Source organism: Catharus ustulatus, chromosome 5 (assembly GCF_009819885.2).
Source record: "Catharus ustulatus isolate bCatUst1 chromosome 5, bCatUst1.pri.v2, whole genome shotgun sequence".
NCBI classification, from domain to species: Eukaryota; Metazoa; Chordata; class Aves; order Passeriformes; family Turdidae; genus Catharus; species Catharus ustulatus.
In genome coordinates, this window is record NC_046225.1 from 73,350,661 (window position 1) to 73,368,848 (window position 18,188).

Below are 18,188 nucleotides of genomic sequence, written 5' to 3' on the forward strand. Positions count from 1 at the left end.
GCACTGCTGCAGGCAGGCTGGACTCAGCAGCAGCTCGCTCCCAGTCAGGTTCAGGTGCTGTTGATCCAGCTGGGGGATCTCAGCCAGCGGGACTGGAGCTCCAGACAGGAAGGAGAGCTCAGCTGCTCCTGCTCGCTGCAGCAACTGCTGGCTTGGAGAGCTGTGCCTAGGGAATGTTTTCAGAGCAATGAATCCTAACAAATGTAGTGTTGATACAAAAGCAACAAGTTTATCTTAGTCAGGTGTATTTCACCCTCCTGTGAAATAAACTTTCATCTTCGCTTCCCATTCTGGTCTCTTTTATTTCTCCTTCTTGCATCTTACCTAAAGCAGCTCTAAGGGAACAATTCCTACAGACCTGAGCCAATAAACCTCCCATCAAGTTATATCCTAAGCATGCCACTTTAATAACAGGTCAGTACTGCTAATCTTTATTTCTGCACGTTGCCCTTATTTCCAACTGCATGTTGGATTATTTATTTACTTCTTCTTTCCTGTGAGTGAGGCACAGGACACCCAGAGAAGCTGTGGCTGCCCTGGAAGTGTCCAAGGCCAGGCTGGACAGGGCTTGGAGCACCCTGGGATAGTGGAAGGTGTCCCTGCCCATGGCAGGGGAGTGAGATAGAATTATCTTAAAGGTCCCTTTCAACCCAAACCATTCTGTGATTTTATGATTATTTCTGTATAGCTGCCCTTCATCTTTCCATGACCATTTGATATAATATCTAAATTTGAAGGATTCCTTTACTTTATACACCTATGAACAAACTGTGGAGCAAGTGAATAAAGAGTTCAGCTTTCTTTAGCCAAGCCTTGGAATATGTATTAAAAACACAGCCTGCTCACCTAAAATGCAGTAAAAAGTCTTTCTGTGGCTGTAGACAGAAAAAAAAAAATAATCTCATGCTGGTGTGTTCAGACAGCATGTAATACCTACAAGGCATTGTCATAACTACTACAATTTGGCCACAAAACAGATTTCAATAAATACTGTGGTTATAATTCATATGTAACAAGAAGAAAAGTATTAAGGGATAAAAAATTCATACTTTTTGAAACAGTAGGTGTAAAAAACTAATAGGTGAGGATGAAGACATTTCTTGGCAGCAGGAAAAAAAGCAGGGGGGAACTACAGCAACAAAAGAAATCTCAGCTGTCACACAGGTGTGGTGCTAAACAGGGACTCTGAGCTACACCAAAAGTGCAAAAGGGCAGACACATTCAAAAAGTAATTCTGCATGTGCAAGGAAGTTGGTGATTTGCTGGTACCTCATAAGAATATTAATTCTTTTTCCATCTCATTGCAAATACAATTTTAAAACAGTGTTACTTTGCAGTAAACATTTTTGGTCAGCAGGACCAAAAATCACCATGGAGAAGCACTCTCAGAAGTGTCCAAGGAGTTCTCTGTCCCACCAGCATGGATTTTTAGGAATTCTGAAAATCCTGGGGAAATTCTGGAAGTCTGAACACTTATATGTTCACCATCTCTCTAAAACACCCAGTGAGACAGTGGTTGGAGCCATAGGAAGGTTTAGAACAATGCAGTCCTGAATAAAACAATAATTTAAGATAAATTATATGGGACTCCACTGACATGTCAGAGCTCTGTAATAAATAATAGGAAGTAAAATAATGAAAGCTGACTTTCTAAAATGTTTTTGGTTTAATTCCTTGATATGACTGAGAGTTCCAATTGGCAGAAGTATCTGTGTGCAGGTATAAACTTCTCTGGCACTTGGTGCAGTGTTCTGTGAGAGCCCAACAACAAAACAGAACCAACTAAACTGGTGAAGAACTGGTTAAGTGACATCTCAAAAAGCAAAAAGAACAGATTTTGAGAAGAGCTCATCACAACTAAACTCAGATTAACATGGAGTTCCCCAAAGGCAGAGCCACTACCACAAAAAACCTTTTCAATTATTCAGTCTACACCACAAATCATGCCATAATTTACACAAGTATAAATTGATAGAGTGCTACATAACTGAGACAAATCAGTTCCAAAAAGCCATCAGGAGCGTTGGGTATGATCAATCAATGCTAGAAACAAAACGTTATTTAAAAAAGCCACGTACAAAGTTACAAAGCTGCAATCAGGAAAACACATGCCAGTCGAGGGAATGATGAACTCTTGTGGAAAGAAACAGTCCTGCAAAGGGTTTGCCACAGTTAGAGTACCCAGAGAAAAGGAGATCAAAATGCAGAGCTGCAAATGAAGGCTTAATATGCAAATGTGATGCAGAAGCAGGAGAGTAACGCCAGAGAGGTAATATTTAAATGCACAAAACACTCCTGAGAGAAGGCTCTGGTGTGCTGCATCCAGCTCACGTTTTCATAAAAATGCTGAAAAGGTGGATTTGGAAAAAACAATCCCCAGAAACAGAGTTGTGAAGGAAATGCATGCAGTGACAAATTTAAAGAATTTCAGTTCACTTGGTTTTTCAAGTAGAGAAGAGAGGGAGTACAGGGTTACAGCTGATAAATACTTCCATGGTAAGAAAATACTTTGGGTTCTTTAGCACAGTGGAGAAAGGCACTAACCAGTAACTAGAAGCTGAAGCCAAATAACTTAATAAACAGCAGATTCTCTACCTTTTACTGTCTTCTGATCAAAATTCCAATTTTTCTGGAAAACATGTTTCAGCCAAATGCAAGTTATTGCATTCAAGGGTAACTGGATGAAATCCAACTGACTACAACAGGCAAGGGGTCAGAGCAGGAGATCTAATTGCTTCCTTTGGCTTTCAAGCCTCAGCCTACAAAACTCTTGGTTTTCAATGCTTCAAAGGTACTTCAGTAGTACCATGCATGCTCAACATTAATATTAAAAGAGCTCTCAGAAAATCTGCATGAATTACAGTTGTATTTCCATGTAAGGGCTCGAGTGACACTGGTGCTTTCCTGTTGAGGCTTCTGTCACCAGCAGAGCCCATTAATGGAATCACAGCTACCTTGTACCCAGCTGAGGTGGTATTTCTGTAAACAAGCATTTACACAAGTGCAGAACTTCACCCTTCACATCAGTACTTTTTCTCTCCTAGAAAGAATCCTCTTTGACCTGGGGTATGAAAAGGAAGATACAATGCATTGTATCAATCACAGACACTACAGGTAAAAAAGGAAAACCAGCAGCATTGTAGTACCACAAAGACAGGAAAATCTGGTGTTCACACCAGCAGCATCTTTGAGCCTGTCCCTGTTTATGCTTCTCATCTACCTGGCACTCCAAACACACACAGCACTCACAGCAGTCTGGACAAGTGCAATATTTTTCAGGAATACATGCCAAGGCAATGTATAACACACACATTATATCCAGACTCACAGAGTTGTGCTGTAGCATCAGCTGCTGTGGTATGCGAGGATTTCTAAAATAACAGGGGGCTGAAACGTTTCTATCCTGGTGAAGTATGAACGAACTTCAAATTCAGCAAATAGAAGTTTGAAAAGGCTGGAATTCTCCAAAGCACACTGCAATCAAATAAATGCTCCGCAGGAGAGAGACACAACCAAGTGACAGAGCATCACCTCAGAGAGAGCCCAGGCATCACAAGCATCCAGCGAGGCACAAGGGAGGGCATCCACCCCTCCAAGCTCCAGAAGGGAACCTCTGCCACCTCAGGCAACACCCCGCTGTAAATAGGTGTAAATAAAACTTTCCTTCCCAAATCCCTGGGCACGGATGTCCCGCCGAGCATCCCCAGCGCCACCTCCCAGCTGGGCACGGCAGCCAGGCCGGTCTGGCAGCTCCCCAGCACCACGGCCGAGCAAAACTTCTTCCACTCCAAGGAGCCCCGCAAGGAGCCACTCTGGCTGCCGTCGCCTTCCAGCCAGCATCCCCACGGCTCCTCGCAGAGACAAAGCCACGCTTTAAACTTTCGCTCCTCGCCAGCGGAGCTGATCCTCAGCTGGGAGGCGGCAGCTCTCGGGCTGGGATGTGCAGCTGGGAAGGTCTCAGCCCTGGCAGAGGCAGGCTGGAGGGGAGGGATGGGGATGGAGCCCCCTCCCCAGCGCCCAGCCCCGCTGCCCCGACCCTTCCCCGCCGCTCCCGGCTCGCACCGGCGGAGCAGCGGCCGCTGCACAGCACAGGGACGCACAGGGGCATGGAGACAAGGGAGGAAGGAGCCTCTGACGCCTGAAGAAAGGAGAATAATTTCAAACAATACCCCCCACCTCCCGAAAAAATAATACTTAAGATAATACGGAGCCAGGTTTCACCTCGAAGTGATGGTGGGTAAATAGATGAATAAGTGAAACAGCACACCTTTGACCCTCTCTTTTCTTCCCTAAATATAATCCTCCTCTTCCCATAATACACGCACCACAAAATGACCATTAATTCAAATCCATTCTTTACAGGAAGGGGGATTATCTCTGTGACCGACTCTGTCTCTTTCCCTCTCCCGGTCTTTCACTGCGCGAGAATTGAAATTGCATTTTTAAAAAAATGTAAAAATAAATTTTAAAAAAGGGAAAAGCGGGGGGGCAAAGGCAAGATTATTATATCTGGAGGGTGCGAAATGTGGGCACGGGGAGAGGGAGCCTGGGGGATGGGGAGGAGTGGAGAAAGGTGTCTAAGGAGAGAAGAAAGGAAAGGAGGACCAGGAAGCGCAGGGAAGGATGAGGGGAAGGCGAGATAAGGGGGAAGGAGGATAAGGAAAGAAGGATGAAAGGAAGGAGGTCGGCAGGAAGGATGAAAGGGAGGAAGGGATGAGGGGAAGAAAGGAGGATGCTTTGCCCTGGCCTCACCTCAGCTCGGTGGGTGGGGGTGGGAGAATCTCTCGCCGCCGCCGCCGCCTCCTCCTCCGCCACCTCCTCCTCCTCCCCAGCAGCGCCGGTCACTGACGGGCCGGGTGTGCGGCGCGGCTCCCTCGCCCGGTCCCCGCCTCCCCGCTCGCCTCGCTCCCTCCTCCCGCGCCGGCCCGAGCCGCGCTCGCTCGGCTCTGAGCGGAGCCGGGCGCTGCCGCCGCGGCCGCCCCGCCACAGCCACGGGGGGAGGAGGCGGCAGCGCGCCTGCGCCGCCGGGCGCTGCCGACGAGCGAGGGAGGGATGGACCCGCCGCCGCTCCCGGCTCCGGGGCCGGCCGTGAGTACGGAGCGGGCCCGGCTGCGGGGCTCGGAGCGGGCCCGACCGCGGGACCGGGGGATGCGGGCGGTGCGGAGCGGGAGGCGGAGGGGCGGCTCGGGAGTGATGGAGAGAGGCCGTTTACGAGAGCGGGCTGTGACAGCACCAGGGGAATGGGCTCACATTGAAGGAGAGTGGGTTTGGATTCGATTATGGGAAGAAATTCCTCCGTACGACGGCGGTGAGGCCCTGGCACAGGTTGCTCGGGGAAGCTGTGCTGGCACATCCCAAGGCCGGGTTGGGCGGGCTTGGAGCGACGGGGACGGAGCGAGATGGGCTGCGGGGTGTCCTTCCAGGCCACACCATTCCGTGATGCCCAGGCCACACCATTCCGGATGCTCTGAGGGCACTGGGGCTCTCCGGGCACGGCCGGGGACAGCGCTGGGAGCGGGGCGGTGGCAGCAGGGCTGGGGCGCGGAGCCTGAGGCGAGCTCTGGGTGCGCTCTGTGTCTCCGTGCGCTGCCCCAGCTGCCTGGATGGGATCGCTGGGTTATGGATGTACCGTCAGGACTCCTGTTCTGTTAAACTACAAAAACCGTGTGTGTATCTTTGTCTTCCGTGGGTGTTCGGCAGCCGTGCCTGGCAGGAGGGTGTAGCGCTCCCAGAGTCAGGGTGACCGGTCACAGCCTAAAGCTGTGCCAGAAGAGCTTCAGGTTGGACATTAAGAGGGATTTCTTTACAGAAAGGGTGCTTAGACATTGGGGTTGGCTGTCCAGGTGTGGAGTGTCCATCCCTAGAGATGTTTAAGGAAAGACTGGACGTGGCCTCGGTGGTGTTGGGTCATAGGTTGGACTCAATAATCTCAGAGGTGTTTTCCTGTGATTTGCTCATTCTGCGCACCAAATCCCAATGTTCCATCCTCTCTGCAGAGCCTTGCACTTTCATTTCCCCCTGATTTCAACTGTATTGCTCATCTTATCAACATTTTTTATTTCTTTTTGCTACGCTGGCAGCACTTTGTTCTGTCTCTTTTGAACACCCTGCTCCAAAAGCGCTGAGCCTGAAGTCCCGAGAACCCCAGTGGTGGAGGATCCCTGTGGAGCGTGGGTGTCACCAAGGGATTTTGCCGTTCCCATGCAGTGCGAATCCCACTGACAGTGCTGTTGTTCCAGGCATCCTTTGCACCTCTTGTGGCATCCATCTGCTCGCCTGGCTTCTGTGTAAACTCACAGGCAACAAGGAGGGGAGGGGGAGGAGTCCTCCCACGCTTTTACCTTTGCTTGACAGTTTTAGGCTTGCAGGGATCTTGCCAAAACAATTTCCCCGCCTCAGCCTATATGGGAATGATGTTAGTGGTACAGGTGCCTTTTAGGCCTCAAGTGGAGGCAGCAGTTTCCAGTCTTTTTCTTCTCTCTTCCCATATAAAAATTTAGTCGGGATCTGTATTCATGCTTGCAGTGAATAAGTGAGGAGCAGAGCGTGCATAGGAACCTTCTCTCAGGGATTGAAGCTGAGAAAAAAAAATTTCTTAGGCAAGAACTCATTTAAATATTAATTTAAGTGTGACCAGATGCTTCATGGCACATACTTGGTGCAGCCATGTAGCTGGAAGCAGTCACAGTCAGTAGTGTACAGAAATACTTTGAATTATTTTAACCTCACAGTGTCGGGTGTGAACAGAGACCATGCTAATCTGATCTCCCCTTTATGATGAGATACAAATTCTTGGTGCTAGGCAAACTGGGGATTTAGTTTGTGTCTTTAATAGGCTCCCAGGTGGCACCAAATTCCTTTTCTAGGTACTGTTATTGTCCTTCCCACCCCATTAAATGGAGCCATGTGATGTTAGGAAACTGTTACCTACAGACCTTTTGTTTCTTGCCTATATTTTTGTCATCCAAATGTTTTGGATAGTTGGTTCTTCTAGGTAGGGCAATGCTTTCCTTTGGAACTGGCTGTGAATATTCACAACTGCTGTTGTGAATCTTAATGGCAACAAGGAATGCTCCCAAACAGAAGATGGTAAATTACCTACTGCTTTATCACCGTGCATTACTTTGCTAATTGAATGTCAGCTAAATGTTCCTCCAGGCATCTGACTGAAATGAGCATGAGCTACAATGTGCGTGGAAGACCACAAATAATAAATAAGCATGATTATGAAAAATAGTATTTCTCCCCTTCACCAGTAGCAAGGTTTTAAACACATGTCTTGTAAACTTCAACCTCAGGACTCATTCAGCTGGTTTTGTATGTTTTTGTTTAAAATGTGCCAATTTCAGAAATAAATGAGATTACTTACCTAGTCTGATCACTTTTATCTGAGACAGAAGACATGGGTTGCTGGACTGTTGCTAAGAGATCTCCCAGAATGCCATGAAGAAATCTGAAGAGCTGTGTGAACTTACTTTTTCTTGGTCCTAAAAGAGGCTCCTTCTTTCCCTTCCCTTTCCCTTCCCTTTCCCTTCCCTTTCCCTTCCCTTTCCCTTCCCTTTCCCTTCCCTTTCCCTTCCCTTTCCCTTCCCTTTCCCTTCCCTTTCCCTTCCCTTTCCCTTCCCTTTCCCTTCCCTTTCCCTTCCCTTTCCCTTCCCTTTCCCTTCCCTTTCCCTTCCCTTTCCCTTCCCTTTCCCTTCCCTTCTTTTCCTAGCTCTGTAAGGACAGAGTCACCAAGCAGAAGGAGGAGGCACAGGAGAATTCCTGGTGACTTGTGAGCTCTGGGCACAGATCACAGGATTCACGTACCAGGATGAGCATTTGGGTTCTCTGAGTGCATTCCTCTTGGAAGAACTCAAAGCTGTGTGGTCTCTGGGATAACAAGGAAAGGAAATCAAGGTGGGGTGAGTGTCTCTGCATTGGGAATTGTGGCTTTACAGGCAGATTGATGGTTCCAAGGGTATCACTGCAAATTTCAACTCCCTGCAGTCCTGGTTTTCGAATGTTAATCTATAGTTTGTTGATGCACAGACATCTGAATTTGACTTTCTGAATAATCTTTTGATTTTTTTTATTTATTAACAACATTAGAAAAGAGGGACCCTGACATGATGCAGTGTAGTGTAAATAATTTTTTTCTGCAAACTATTAAAATCCAGCAAATACAGATTTTCTCATAAAATTACATGTGACGTGTTCTCTGACAAATTTACTTTGATAATGGGGATAACAATCTAAAACTTTTATCTTTTCCAGCATACCAGAAGAACTTACATTGAATGTAGAGCTAAAGTTAAACTGAGCATGTTTATAAATATAGTCACAATATTTCTTCATGCTAATTCTAGCTTTTTGTCTTCTTATTCTTTTTAATTTTAATGTAGCAATCAATTTGTCCTTTTCCCCCCTCACATTCAGCTTTTGCTATAATATGTCACATCATTTATCTCCTTTTTTTCCTCTTTTCTTGTATTTCCCTTGCACCTAAGTACTGTACAATACCAGCTTCTTCAGTTAGACTTAATATTTGACATGTTTTCAGTCTTACAATTGCTTAGTCTGCTTCTTGAAATACTACAAACTATGTTTTTATCCCTACATCTTGCTCTTGTGAGAATACCACAGCAGGAATTACCCCCCCTTTCCCCAGCATAAAGTCTCAGCATTGTGTCTGTGTACACACAAGAAAACCCTTCACACTTTTTACTCATCTTTTCTGTTGTAGAACTTTTTTCTACACCAAGAGACATTATTGCTGAAAACCAGTTTGTTTGCTTCAAGAACATGAACTTTTTTGAGTTCTTGTATCTTCTGTTATTATCTCAATACCTCTGTGTCCAAATGGGCTTTCTTCACCACCTAATCCTGAATGCCTGTTCCTATTTGTACAACATTTGTGCTTTAGTGAAAAAGAGAATTTTGGAGAAAAGGGAAACTAAGACTAGTGGGAGTTTTTAAGGAAAATAATAATTTAATTAATATCTAAGTGAGAGAAATTGAGGAGGATCCACCTCACTGGCAATTCAACCAGGCTTTGAAAGCTGCAGATGGAACTTGGAATGCTTTAAGCTTCTTTTATGCCCAGTGATCTTTAAAGACAAACCAGCTTGTTGCTTTAATGTAGATAGTTGGTTACCTGTGCTGAAGGGAGGTTGTCAGCAGCTCTCAAAAGATCTTTCAGTGCCTTGTATAATAAGACATTTCCTTTTGAACTTGACTGAGTGCACATAAATATCCAGGGATTGAGTAACATCACTCCCTGTCCCTGAACACATTTGGGTATCTGTATTTTGGTTTGGGGTGTGTCATTTTTGACACATGTACTTGAGTGCTGTATTGCTCAAGTAAATGTGTCAAAAATATTTCCTGCTTCTCCTGTGCAGTGAGACACTGCTGTGCTGGGTATTCCATGAGCAGCACAGTGAAGCCTCCCCATCCTGCAGGATATTTGAATTGGATATTGGATGGAGAGTCACTTGCAAGGTGGACACAGAGGGCTCTGCCTGCCCTGCCCTGTGCCTCTCCTTTCTCTGGCTCAAAGGAACCTGGCAGGCAGAGCATCCAGGGACTCACCCTGCCTCAGACACCAGGCAAGCAGCAGATGCAGTTTCTTTGGGAAAAAAAACCACAGGGAGTGTCTATCCTCTTTTTAATGCCAGAGAGGATGGGGCAGGTACCTTCACTCCTTTCAGAAAGCTCAGTTTAAAAATTCAAAAGAAACACAAAAGAATACACCTGCTCTTTGCTGGTGTTGGACTTAGATCAATGCCCACCACAGCAGGCTGTTAAAAGGCCTTTTCCTTAAATAGTTTGTTCTCAAAACTGCAGGAACAGGTTTTAAATTTTGTTAAAATTTCCCTTTGAACTTCAGTTGATGCCACCAGTTGTCAGAGCAGGGGGTTGTGTGTTTGTGGAGATCATCTCTCAGCCTTTAACTGCAAGAAGGGCACTTTGCAGTGGATTCATTGGGTCTGTATTTCGAAGGGGGATAGAGAAAGAAGGGTTTAGAAGTTTTGTATGTGTTCAGGGAATGTGATATAAATTTTGGAATATTCAGTTAAAATGCCATGACTTCCTTTTCTCACATTTACAAAATGAATGTGCTTCTGTCTCAAAGACTGAGACTCAGGAAAATGTACCTTCTCTACTCTTCTTGAACTGACTTGACTTTGAAGCTACCTCAGCTTCTCTACCTCAAAGATTTCTTAACTGTACATATATCAGAAAAAAAATCATTTTCTGTCTCTGCTCAGAGTTCTTCTGTCCTCCAAACCCCTTGTTCAGACAAGCAGCTCTTAGGCAGGGAGTGCTGCTTCCCATGTTGACCTCCACCTTCGAGCTGTTTGTCTCCCATCTGTTGTTTGTAAACACTTCATGCCTTGTGCTGCTGATGTTGCTAGCTCCTTGGAAAACAAGTTCTATTTTCTTATGTTTGCACACTGCATCAAAACAACAGGAAATCTGTCCATGACTGGGAAGCCCACGCAACGCCAGAATGGGTTTTTCTTGCTGGGGATCTCAATTAAGGAAACTTGTCAGAGGTAAACAATGATGCAAGCTGTAATTCAGCATGGTTCATCTGTGCATGGAATTTGTGTTCAGGGAGGTTTGTCCAGGGGCAGAGCAAGGAGAGGGAGACACCAGAGGAGGAGAGAACTGGGCTGAGAGGGTGAGAAAAGGGACAGGAGGTGGCAGAGGAACAAGGCAGAAGGTGCACAGATTAAGAACTGCAGGATATATTTTTGGCTCATGCCTTTGCAAAACTAGTTAAAAGTTGTCCCTAGAATCCCTTTCTTTTCCCAGCCAAAGAAAAGCATGGGGAGAAGGATTAATATCCAGATCTTAATAACTGTCACAAAGTAAGATTCACTTCAAAATTGTCAGTCTGAGGTTTTTGTGCTGCCATGGCTGCATATCCAATTCAGGAAGTATTCTGCTCTGGAAGAGAAAATCCAATGGATTTGCATCACTTCAGGGAAGTTACTGCCCTCAAACCTTCTGCTTTTTCCATTATTATGTCCTGTTGTGCTTTCTACACATAGGTGGGAGGGAAAGCTGTCCAGTACTTGCTCATCACAGTGAAAACTGCTGGATTCTTCAGTACCCCAGTGCTGTTCTTCAGTGTCATGAGTATTGGGCTAAATTTTGATCCTTTCTCTGGCCTTATACAAACTCCTGTTGCCTTTATGAGATTTATAGAGGACAGAACATGACTGGGATTATTTATATCAGATATAATGTTGCATGTTGGTAATCTAAGGGTAACTAGGTATAGAACAAGAAATTTGGGATTAGAAACTTTTCTTCTTGTTTATAGTTTCTGGTTTGCTCTACATTAGTGATTGTCTGTGCTTAATCAAGGGTTAAAGCAGATGGTTGTGATGCATTGTCTCCTAAAGAGAAGAAATTAAATTAAATTTATTTTCCAGCTTTTGAGCACAAAGCAGTGATCAAGATTTGTTTACTTACAACAATGTTTACAGGAATTATTTCCCACACCTTAAAATAATGTAAAATTTCTAATTCCATTTTTCTTTTCTCTTGACAGAAGACCAAGACAATGAATCTTTCCAGTAACTCCTGTAAAAAATGCACAAGAGACTTTGAGCTAAAACACGGCCTGAAGAAAGTTAATGAAGTTGTTAATAGTCTGTGTCACAAATGAGAAGACTGTGGATGATTCTCTTTTTTTCCTTCAGGCCTTGATGAGTCATGAAAATTATAGAAAGCTAATTTTTCTAATGGAGCAGGTTTTGTAAGTAAAAGAGGAAAAATCGGGAAAAAACTAAAATACAGACATCTGATGACAAGAGCTGCTTCTGGTGGTGACCAGTGTGTTGTAAACTGGAATTTTCTTGAATTTAATGGACATTTTGACCTAATTTAGTCTTGTTAATTAACTTTTTTAGAGAGGTCAAACCCTTTTCTCTGGTAAAGGTCATGTACTTCAACTAAGAAATCTTTTCTCATCTACAGAATAATACAGCAACATAAAAATTCATGTTGCTTGGTTTTTTTTATAATTCTGACAATATTAATGGATCATGAGCAATAAGCCTGCAGTATTTCACACCCCTTTGCCCAGTCCTCATCAAATAATTCCTTTTTGTGTTTGTTGTTTGTGTGTGTGAATGATCCCAGGGTTATGCAGTTATCCAGCAGCAGGCTCATCCACTGGAGCCTGGAGATGGATGTTATTTCACACAGAAGGAAAATGACATTCCAAAAACCCACATGGACCTGATCATTGTGAGAGAAGTGTGGGAAGAATGCTCTTTGTAAAACAAGGGAGCCACATTGAGATAAAAACCTTGATTTCAGTGTCAGAAATTTTGTGAATGTTTCAGTTGAATAAAGCAGCTTTATTGCTTCTGAAAATGTTTGCACCTCTTGGTCAGTCAGGTCAGGAGTTACCTAAGGCCTTGCATAAAGCACACCTTCAGTGGGAATGGCACTGCAGGAATATTGACAACTTCAAATCACTCTTCCTTTTTGAGTAACAGCTGTATGAACTGCCCCTTAAAAGAAAATAAAGAGAGGAAAAACCAGAAAATGCTTTTTCATTGAATTGGTGAACCTGCTCAGAAATATTGAAGAGACACATAGCAAACTAGAGTGGTCACTAGAAATAGAAATAATGTGTTGGAGGTGGGGGAACTACCACTGTCCTAATTGTGGAGTTTCTCTGACAGGAAACTTGGATCCATTCCACTTCATGATTTCTTCATGAAAACTACATAAAATATTTTAGAAAACCTGAGTGATTTCTATAACAGAATTTTGGCAATTTAAAGCAAAGCATGTTGCTATGACAGTTCCTACAAATCATTTAGCTTTGTTTTGTATTATAAATATGTCAAAATGAAGCCATTTCTGTCCAAACAAAAATTTTCCAGGCTTTTAAAAAATATTTCTTATTTGCCAAAGTCAAGATGAAGGCTTATTTCAAATGCTGTAACTTAGATCTGCATAACTATAAACCCACAAGGACATAGCTTTAGTCTTATAAATAAGTAATGTCATTAGATACAGTATTCTTAGTTTAATTGACTTCATTTTCTACTCTGTATAACAGTGATTGAAAAATAAAAGACATTTAACATTGCTGAAACCTTTTCTAGTGGTTTCTGAACTGCAAGTCAATAAGCACAAGCCATTGCCAGAAAATGTCATCGGTTTTGGGGTTTGTTTCAGTAGTAAAATGCTAAGTGAAACCTAGGTGGGTACAGGGAATTGCTTCTAGTCCTTTGCAAATAAGAATCAGGTGAAATCTGAAAGGCAAAGACATCAAAATAGCACAGATTTATCATGCAGACAGCATTGATGAAACCCCACATAAGGAACTCATTTCATTTTCTGCAGGTAAGTAAAAAAAAAGATTTTATGGGGGATATTTACCAAGTTGGCAGCTGAGTCTTTAACTTCAGAGGTATTGAAAGAACTGGGTATTTTCAGATTTGGCATTTTTTTTCATCAGAAGAAAAGATGTTTAAGTTGGAGAAGGAGTTGCCAAAGATAGAATTTACTTGTGTGAGGTAATAAAGTTGGTGAATTGCAGTTAAAGCAATTTCTTAAATTAAAATTCATATATATTCTTCCCTTAAATTAACCCAGATGTGTCCTATACATGAGTTAAGCATGGGTTTCATCACAGATTATCAGCTGATGGTATCTCCTCAGAGGGGCTGACATCTGTTGCTTTGTGCTGTGGTCTCTCAAAAAGTGATTCAACAACTACAACATGGCAGAAATGAGTACTTGAATTTTGTCAGGAAACTAGAAATCATTTGATCAGTGGCAGTTTATTTTCTGGTGATGTGGAGTTGCTGAGAAAGAAGGAAAAGGGAATATCCCAAAGCAAGAAGCAAGCAGAGACCACACTGAAATAAAAGCAGCAGAGGGTGGAATATTCTGAAAAAGCATCTGGAAAAGAGCTGATTTAAGATCAAGGAGATGAAGAACTGCAGGAGCCAGTGGTACCTACATTTTTTCAGCACATGGTGAAAGGCTTTATGCTCAAAGAAATAGAACACAGACTTTTCTCCTGGTCTTTTCTACCCCAAGCCATGGAGCTGTGTCAGAGACATAAAGCAGTTGGGGATGGAAGAGAGAGGTGGTCAATAGAACTGTGATGAGATGTTACAGAGCCCCGTGAAAAATGATTCTAATCATAAAATTTTAGAAGAACTCCTGGTTTGTTGGTTTTTTTATATATTCAAGCTCTAGCTAGCTTCACTCTTTCCTCCCCACACACACACACTAATACAACTTTTGCAATTGACTTGAAGGACTGAGATACATACAAAATAAAAATATTTTATTGTTTTATTTCAATGCTTCAATGTTTTTTTCCCCTTAACAGGTTATAAATGCATATGGGTTTGGGAGAGTTTGGAGTAATAGGGAGTCAAATGCAAAGTTCTCCTGAGGAATTGCTTATTTATATAAAGCTGATGAGAAGACAAATGTTTTATGGGAGGGCCCTGACTCTCTTAAAGGATATTTGGCTGAAGGAGAGAGTACTTGCTGGAGCACACATTTAGGTGTGTTTGTTATTGCATTGCTTTGTGCTGGGAGTGGAAAAATACTGTCTATCAGGTGCTTTTTATTAGATTTTTTTTTTCCCTGTAAGTGTCAGCATGTGTTGGGCAAATAGAGACTGATTGTGTGGACTTGTATATCCAGAGAGTTCTGCTGTCACTGAGCCATCAGACAATCAGCTGGGTTCTAGACATGGAAAATATGTGTGAAACTGGGAGTCAGCTTGTGTAACTCAGCTCTTGTTTCCAGAACAGGTGTAAATGTACCAGAAAAAATGACATGAGTGCTAAGAATATCTGCAGAACATCTGTAATTGCTACACTAGGTGTGATCACATTTGATGGAGCAGAGTCACAGAAATCGTAAGAGCAAGTGACAAAACAAAGATGTTCCAGAAGATGTGGAAGGAATCAACAAAAAAAGCAAAATTTACCATTCAGTGTCTGATTTTCTGAAGGTGAGTGGCCAATACTGGCCACCCCATGAGGTGCTCAACTCTGTATTACTGATAATATCTCAACTTACCCAACAGTAAAACGCTAGAGTAGTTCAAACCTGTGATTTATTTGACACTGTAAATGCTTTTAAAAATCTTACTAATGGTTCAAAGAAAAGACATGCAAACAAGCAGAAAAAGATTAGCATTATCTAAAATCAGTGTGGGTGTGGTGCCTTGACCCATTTAGAATATTAAGAAATGCTGCATTAAAGTATTGAATATATATTTTCATTATATATTGAGTAGCCAAAAATATCTTAAGAGCCTTTTAGGGTAATGTATAATAACATCTTTTCCCCAAAAGTGGGTCAAGGCTTACGTAGTCTGCATTTCCAACGTGGGGCCCTCTTAAAAGAAAAATCCCAATGGTACAGAAGGAGCTCACACAGCAAAAGGGTCCAAATCCTCTATTTTGTAATATCCTTTGACCTTGGTCTTCCTAGACCCAGAGCAGCAGCCACAGGATTGGTCTAATATATATTAATGACAAATTATCTTGCAACATTTGTCTTCAGCGCTGCAAAAGTGCAATGATGATGATGATGATGGTGCTGTGTACTGGCTCCTTGATAAAAACTCCCTGTTTCCCATTAAAACAGCAAGAGGAGGTGAGAGGAGGGAGGCTCCAGGTTACAGCCCACAACACAGGGTGGTGTAAGAATAAAGGAATAACATGCTCTGAATGTGACATAACAAAGCACCTAATGGGATTAGCAGGGGTGAAAGGGAAGGAGTGAGCGAAAGTTGCCCGAAAATCCTCCACCTGTTCAGTTAAGACCTTAATTCTTGTGCCTGTTATGAGTTGCAGGGAATTCTAAAGCTGTAAATTACAAGGTAATTTGATGAGTTGCAGCTGCATGGACATCAGATACAGGTTGAAACTGTAAAAGTAAGATATTGAGGAAATAAGCTTAAATAACGCCCTGTTCTGCATCTCACATCTCCCTTCTCAGACTTCTTTTGCAAAGTTATTTCCAAACACTAAGTTTCAGGAGTGTTTTCTTAGTAGGCAAACATTCAGGTGTTCCAAGACATTCTAATACACTGAGGACATTTACTTTAAATCTCTTTTTTTTCTCTCTTTCTAAGGTGACAGTAGTTATCTCTTGAAAAATTGCCTAATCTCTTCCGTGTTTTATCTCCAGATTCCCTCTGAAAACTGTATCATTAGAAATTGTAATGAAACTCAAAAAGTGACCAGAATAGCAATTGACAGAAGACTTGGCATCTTCAAAATGGGCCTTGGATGCTTAGATAAATGTGGTGGAGCAGAGCTGGACTGCCCTTCATGTAAGTTCAGAGCAGTGCTGTAGGTGTGAGTTATGTAATACACCCATTAAACGTGCCTCATCTGGGAAGACGAAGGGGAAGCGTTTTAATGAGTCAATCTAAATTGCTGAAGTAAATGACCATAATGATAGAGACTTGGAAAATGATGTGTGCTTAGATGTGGGACTGCAGCACAGCAGAGGAGGTCTGGCTCTGGCTGTCACACAGACCTCCTGCATGCTGGCTCAGATGTGCCTTCTGTGCCTTTCCATTTCATCCTAGAACCACTTCTGTGTCAGTAAAATGGAAATTAGAGATGCCATCTTCCAGGGCTAAAGAGAAAAGTCTGCAGACTACAGTTTCAGGCAATAAATGGTTTCCAAGCTCTTCACTTCTGATGCCAGACAGGAGGTCTGGGCACTGCTTACCCTCTCCTTCTGCTCCGTGAACAAGAAGGTTCCAGTGAATGCAATAAAATTGGGTTCCTAATTTCCACTCCTCTAAGTTAGTCTATAACATCATCCCTCTGTTAAGAACTCTGTCCTACAATCAGGTATCAGCTCAAGACACCCAAAATCTTTATTACTTCTTCTCTTGGTCCTGTAAGGTCAAACACCCTTTCACAGACAAAACCCCATACTAATGAGAATGGGAGACATCAATTTTTGCACCACAAATTTAAACAGAGGGGGAAAAAAAACCTTTCAGCCACAGACTTTTCTGTACTAACAAGAGTCGACTCAAAACTGTTTAAATATGAGAGACTAAAACAGTCAAGGTATTGCAGCTTTCCTGGGAAAGCTCATTTTAATGGACCTCCACATTCAGTTATGCACTGAATAAGCTCCTCTATGAATAGCATTAAAATACTTACCTTCCTGTGGATTTGTGCCCTATATTTTCTATACATTCTCCTCAAAATCTTAAAGTATCTCCAGCTTTTATTGTGCCAGGTTTTTGACCCCCTCCCTGCAAGAAATGAGCACATGCTACAACAAAGCTTGGCTTTGCCAGTTGTCCTGCTAATACACATATGCTGTCACACCAGCTGGCTCTTGGCAAACAGCAGAGGTAAATGTCAGGTTCTTTCCTGTCCCTTGCTATGAGGAGAGCACAAAACTATCCCTAAACAGCACAGTGCAACCAGGGTCCAGTTCTGTTTCAATAATCCCCAGTATGGTAAAAAACTAACAACAAAAGGGTCAGGTACATAGGGGAAAGAAGGAAGCACATTGCTTTTAATTTCTGATGAGAAATTTAAATTTTGCAGTTTTCATTTAAGTTTTCCCATCTTAATCCAAGTGCTACACAACTGTCTTAAGAGCTTTTTTTTTTCCTTCTTTCAATAGAAGCATATTTATTTCTTACCAATGAGAAATAAAGGGCCAAAGGATCAGCTGGGAGAGAGCTTTGTTACTCCATTCAAATTAGATTTATATCTGGCACTCGCTGGTTCTGTTCTGCTTATCTGCTTGTGTGAAAGGAAAATAAATCCTCCTACCTGATTTTGTCAGGACTATCTCGTTAGGGATCAAATTGAGCTCCTCCTCCACCATTCACATTTGGGAGTTTTTAGCCAAATCAGGTCCATCAGCAAAGTAAGAATAGTGGGAGAACTGTGCTTTGATATTTTGGGGGGTCATGCACAGCTGTGGGATGAGCAAGGATGGATGTTACTACCAGATTGATTGTAGTTCTTAAACTTGGGAGGGGAAAATGTGTGGAAAATATTTGCTGTAGGAAAAAAAAAAAAAAAAAGGAATGTTCTTGCCCTGTGGACTGACCAGGCTGGCCAAAACATCCGGGATAAATGTGACTGTGGAGCAGCCAGTGGCACCACATGAAAAGAGCTTCAGCAAGGGAACAAAAGCCATACTGT

The 18,188-nt window shown here is 42.9% G+C and overlaps 1 long non-coding RNA gene across 6 annotated transcripts; it reads left to right on the plus strand.

Annotated features, from left to right (window-relative positions):
* The first annotated feature begins 5,011 nt into the window (after nucleotides 1-5,011).
* Nucleotides 5,012-16,366, plus strand: LOC116996630. Of its 6 annotated transcripts, XR_004417976.1 has the most exons (6): nucleotides 5,036-5,088; nucleotides 5,810-6,170; nucleotides 7,729-7,904; nucleotides 10,457-10,541; nucleotides 11,549-14,998; nucleotides 16,186-16,366. It is a non-coding gene; the product is annotated as an uncharacterized LOC116996630 (long non-coding RNA). The 6 variants fall into 6 exon arrangements; XR_004417977.1 differs by lacking the exon at nucleotides 5,810-6,170 and having other exon boundaries at nucleotides 5,012-5,088; nucleotides 16,186-16,361; XR_004417979.1 differs by lacking the exon at nucleotides 5,810-6,170 and having other exon boundaries at nucleotides 5,025-5,092; nucleotides 16,186-16,361.
* Nucleotides 16,367-18,188: the final 1,822 nt, after the last annotated feature.